The following is a 6,435-nucleotide window of genomic DNA, read 5'->3' on the forward strand; positions in this document are numbered from 1 at the left end:
TGCATTCTTTCACAACAAAATTCCTATACTTATTACTGATTCATGATAAGGAGAAAGATATTTTTCAAATTCAATGCTTTTTACATAAACTTAAAATAACTTTTTAAATTGTTATTGTTCTATCAAAATATCAAAAATACCATAAAGATTTGAATTTTAACACTGCAAAAATATATTTATTTTAAGTAATTATCTTTTTAAAATAGAAAGTTTGTTGTTCAATAATGCATATTATGTATTTCCCTGTTGGGCGATATTCAGGTCTTAATCAAAAAGACCTATATTACTTGATAATGATACGTGTACTTGCATAGTATCCCAATATATATATAAAATAAAAAGTTAAATTCTTATTTTCTTCAGGATCAAGTTTTTGGTACTGTTGCAAAGTGAGGAAACATAAGTGAAAATTATAATTAAAGAAATTGTTATACTGTTGCATATAAGCAGTTTTGGGAGCAGTCGGCGCTGAGTATTTTTTTTCAAAAAGCCATTTTGACTCCAAATTTCATCCTTTTTGCTTTCTCTTTGCTTCAAGTCCTAAAAATCATCAACCTGCAATAAAACATAAAAAATACCTTCCTTTAAAGGGAAATATCACAAAAAATGAGTATAAAATATAGGTCTAAAAATGCATATATATTTGTTGCATCGCTGATCAGGCAAGGTAAATTTAATACATTGGGGAGGAAAGCTTGCTGACTTAAATCCAACCTAAGAGGTAGTTGAAACAGATCAGGTTGAGAAGGAAAACATGACAACTAACATCCTACTCAAGAGCTGATTAGGCAAGGTAAATTTACTACATTGGGGAGGAAAGCTTGATGACTAACATCGAACCCAAGAGGTAGTGAGAGGGAATCAAAATCTTGGTATTGAACCAGAGAACAATATGAAAATAGTGTTGAGAATTTATGGTGTTGAGCTTATAAATATGTATCATGTGAAGATCGACATTGGTGAGGAAAATTATGTGAAGATCGACTCATGTGAAGATCGACATTGGTGAGGAAAATTTGTGAAATTTTGTGAGATTTTGTGCAGAATGTGAAATTCAGCCGGAGTGTGAAGAAAAAAAACTAGTGCAGACTATGATCGTCACATTGCTCAAGCAAAGAGTAAGAAACCTCGAGCTCGAGATAAAAAAACACAAGAAATTTATCATTTTCTTTTCTTGTTGTCTTTATCACATTTAATTATTAAAATATACATTCAAAATTTAAACTTCGTTGGTTGATTTTCAAAAATATTTTTAGTTTTAATATGAGACTTTCATTGTATCATTCTTTGTTCATTATAATTTAAAACAAACATATGGTTCCATGGCACTTTATCAATCACATGAAGAGGGAAATTTGACAAGCAAGTTGAAATCTGAAAGAAATCTCATTAACTTACTTCAAATACAAGCTACAAACTGAATACATGGTAAAGTATCAAAAGACAACATGCTGAATACATTTAAAACATCATATACTGAATACATATCATAAGTTGAACATATCTGATACATGTGTCATTATATCTGCTGCATCAAAACATAGTACAAAAATGTGTCCACTGACTGTCCATCCTTGGCAAGGTGCGCCCCCGATCAAGCCGACCTACTAAGCCACGCTCCAGGATAAGGACTCCCTTTACATGTACTTAAAGGTGCAGCCTTCTCACATCTCATAAGGCTATAGTTATACCAATTTTAGGTTCGGACGAAAATCCCATGGTATTTTATTGTCTTGCATTCTTATGAATATTACAGATACTCTGGGATATCGCACTCCTGGGATGCTGTGTTTGGCCAAATCGACCCCATTTCTTTCCAAGACCAGTACTGAGCTCATGGGCAATGAAATCTCAACAGACACTCTGAATTCCCCGGGGCCAATGATGCCAATTTCTCTTCAAGTATGTTGCTTCTACTCATGAAATACACTATGCAAAAAGGTCTAACAAAGTCATGGTGATCAATATGAGGAGGAATGTAATCCCCCTTCTCATAAATGTTAATTATGTAGCTGTTTGGGATGCAGTCGGGTGGTAATATACTCTATTGAACCGACCTCTTGACCATTCTATTTATTATATAAAGAATTGGATCCACCTCATTGTATCTTAAGGGGGTTCCCTTGTCTATCTTCAATAAAATTGTAGTAACAACCACACTGAATGGTTATTCTACCTTTCCCGTTCATCCATTTCCTCGGCTCTAAATATTTTCTTGGCCTCAATTGACCAGCTCGACCTCTCTCTCTTAGATTGAATACACAATATAAAATTCTTTTTTCATCATTTTCTGAGAAGGCCCCAATATACAGTGCCAAGCCTTCCAAAATGTTGACAATTTTACCTCGAACTTCTTTGTACCTCGAACTTCTTTTTACCTCGAACTTCTTTGTAGAACTCAAACTCTCTTCTTTTGACTCTGCACATTCTTTCTAATTCTACTGTAGAAACCTCCTTAAACTGTCGGGGTTGTCCCATCATCTCAACACCTTCAAGAACTCAAGTCTGGTCTGGTTTTTAAGGCAATGGGATATACGACTCAACATCTAGATGCGCTGCCTCCTGGCCTCCCACACTGGCGGCTGTGAACTCTTGAAAAGAGCTATAGCAATATAAATGTATAACGTTGTATCTTGGGCATTCAATGAATACTCCTCCAGTAGATGCTCCCATGAAAATCTAAATAATGCATAATGGGCAACCCGTGTAAGATTTATGAGGTGTTTCTATCTATATCGACTTTGTGGCCGGTTCTAACTCATCCTCTGTACCAGCTAGGCTAGAAGAGGTCTCCCTCATGCATTGCTCATAAATCTTCCCCTCAAGAATTGGGGTAAGTACACCTGCTACTTCTTTCTGTCATCTTCTTTCTGAGTTCTTCTGAGTTAGTACCGATTAGTACCGGTTGGCATTACGAATCTGAGTTCTTCTGAGTGGTGCATCCATCACTCTCTCTTCATCGAGACCGACTAAATCCCCTATTAGCAAAATTATCAAGAAATGTTGATGACTGGTTCCTTCGATTGGATGTTCCTGTTGAGTGATTACTTTCTTCTTCTTACATTAAGAGTCTTCTTTAGCGCCCATCTTTAGTAGAGTCGGTAATCCTTCTTTTTCCCGGTGACTGATGACGTACATCAGGGGGTTCTCGTATTCTACGTTGACTTGACTGAAGTCTAAGTCAAAGACAATGACACTGCCTTGAGCAACCCTTTCTTCACTCAGTGCAAGATTTAGGCCATCTCTAAAAGTGAAGATTAGCTTTCATCCCTACTTTCTTTTGCAAAAGGCAGAACAATGTCAGTGCGCTGACATTTAGCATGAACAAGAAGAAGAACGAAGCACTTATTAGACAACAAATTTTTAGTAGAAACAAAATGAGAAAATTCAAAAATTATTCATTCCATTGAGGTTAATTTATTACCAAGCTTTGGACCAAGTCACAGACGCTTGGCCAAACAAATAATCTCAGAATAATCAAAAATTCAAAAAATAATCGATTTCATACAGTATTACATCGAGTAGTATATCTTCAAGTAGCGACCATTGACCGATACATTGGTCTCTTGCCTCAAAAATCTACCAACTAGTAAGCTCCTCCTGAGTAAAGTTCCTCTATGATGAATAACCCCTCCAAAGTTGGTTCAAATTTTCAACCTATTTGCGGTGCCCAAGAATAGGTCTCTTAAGATCGAGAATAAGGTCACCAACTTTGAATTCCTCCAGGTGGACAAATTAGTCATGAGACTACACCATCTTTGCTTGGTAGACTGATCTCAGGATACTTAATGCTTATGCACAGTATAACAATAATTATGATGGTACTTTTTAATTATATTTCCTTACTCTGCAACAAAACCAAAAAAACTTGATTATGAAGAAAAATAAGAATTTAAATTTTTAATATATATATATATATTGGGATACTATGCAAGTATATGTATTGTTATCAAGTAATATAGGACATTTTGATTAAGACCCGAATATCGAACCCACACGGAAACTAAGCAGTATGCACTATTTATCTACAACCCTTCTATTAAAAAAAAACAATTATTTAAACTATAGAATTTTCACAGTAGGTAAAATTTAATTCTTTTTTGGTATTTTTGATATGTTGATAAAGCAATAAAACTTCTAAAGATAACTTGAGTTTATATAAAAGAAAAACACTGAATATGAAATATCTTTCTCCTTATTATGAGTCGATAATAAGTATATGAATTTTGTTGTGGAAGTATACAAATTATGTTGTGCCAAATAGGAGTAATAATATTCTTTACCCTTACTAGATATGCTATAAATAACATTGACTAATTTAAAGTTTGAATAGTTCTGAAGACCGGCTAGGCATGGAAGATACTAGCTCTCACTCTAGAGTTCCCTCAATTCCCTCCACCTGAGGGCTAACATCTAGTATCAGAACCTAAAATAATAAACCAAGTTGGGGGTTTTAATCTGTCACTTTAAAGTCTTTTAACTCTACACCCTTCAAGGATTATTTTCCTATTTATTTGCACTAAATCATATGAATTACATTCTCATTCATACAACCTCATGTGATTTTCTCATTCATAAAACCTCATGTGATTCTTTCCAATTGTTGACTGAGACAATACCAGCCCGGTTCTTACATGTTCTCACAACAAATTTTAACGTCTGGATTGACCAAATCAAGAAGTTAATGAAGTGCATGAATTTAAATCATCACAACTTCTTCCATTATTAAAGATCAATACTCTCCACAACTTCCATATAAAACTTAATTACTTATCATTCTAAGAAGAAAGATAAAGAAAACTAGTCCAAATCCATGGAGAAAACAAAACCACACTTTAGTTTAAAGGAAGAAATCATTGTCAAACCAACAACAAATCTTGATTAAAACCAAAAGTAGTCTAAAACAAAAAGATAAAAACTTATCTCAAGTCCTCCACCAAACTCTTGAAGCTCCTTTAAATCTCCTCTTTTATAATCACTCAAAACAAAATAACAAAAAAGATAAAATAAATAAAAAGTGGTTCTTGAAAATCTCTTTTAATTAACTCCCTAGGGAAGAACTTTCAAAACTTGCCAATATTTTCAAGACTCTTTTCTAAGTACTCTCTTCTTTCTTTTATAGTTTTCCAAGAGGTGCTTTGGGATCTCTTCAAAATGTGTCTTGATTCGATGTATTTGACTAAAAGATGCAACATTCCATGATAATTTTCATCCATGATGGTTAAAACCACCTATTAAGCCAATGGATGTGTTGGCGCTATATCGGATTGGTTTGTGGGGAGTTGCCCTTAAGAAGCTGTCGGTCACAGGAATTGAAATCCCGTCATCCGCTTTGGAAAGACGTTGAAGTATGAAATCAAACTGATACCAATTTTTTCATAGTTTAAAATGAAAGAGCACTGTACATGAAATCCTATATCTATCCTGAAGGGTAAACACAAGATTTGAGGATGAGGCTCGATCAAATAAACTAAGGAAAGTATGACGTTCGTTTGGTTTGTAAAATCTTTGTATTTGCTAACAAGTTCCCCTATTTAATATAAAGGATTAAATAGGGTTTATATTAAGTTGGGTTCGGACATGGTTCTTATAAGGGCAAGCCCTTATAGTTAATTATATCTCAAATGACCAAAGTCACCTAAGAAAACTCTTGATAAAAATCAGGAAATATTTTTTTCAAAGATTTTCAAATTGTAGGACTCTTTAATGAGATCGGATGTAGAGGTGTGAAAGGGGATTGGTTCAAATTTGGAACATTTTAATGTAGAATCCAAAGGAGGAAAAACTAGGGGATGTCATGGATCCATAAGAGAACCTCGGTGACTTCCCAAGCTATGCTAATGTTTGGCTTCAGTTTTGAGGAGAAATATTTAGGTGTTTCATCCTGCCAATTTTATTAGTTAGGGCTTACATTCAAGTGAAACTATCACACAAATAGCCTGGAAGATGTGGGAATTTAGGTCGTGACAAACGACAACCTCAGAATCCTAAGAGGAGTTAGGGTTTATATTATATAGCAGGGCTATGCAAAGACCTAAAGATAATGTGAGGATTTACGTTGCATAAGCAAGCAAACTCGAAGTCCTATGGCTTTGTTGTTTAATTTTAGGGAAGGAAGATTGGTTTAGCTGGGGAGGGCAGGTTTTGCTGTTGAAGATGGTCGTGCTGCCCACCATGATAGCTCAAAGCTCCTTGCCGCGATGAGTTTGAGTTATCTAGCGTGTCAAGTTATAATGTCAAATTAGGTGCCCTTATGGTTAAAGTTATTAAAATTTTTTGAGGGCATATTAAAGTTTATTAGAGCAACACCGGTTAGGATCCTACGGTTCCCTTGTTTCGGCACCACTATTTTCTATTGGATTCACTTAGTCCAAATGAACTTACTAAACTCAACTTAATGAGTTCCATAATTTCATTTAAACCGTGGGAAGCCTC

Source organism: Phalaenopsis equestris, unplaced genomic scaffold, assembly GCF_001263595.1.
Source record: "Phalaenopsis equestris unplaced genomic scaffold, ASM126359v1 Scaffold000970, whole genome shotgun sequence".
Lineage (NCBI taxonomy): Eukaryota > Viridiplantae > Streptophyta > Magnoliopsida > Asparagales > Orchidaceae > Phalaenopsis > Phalaenopsis equestris.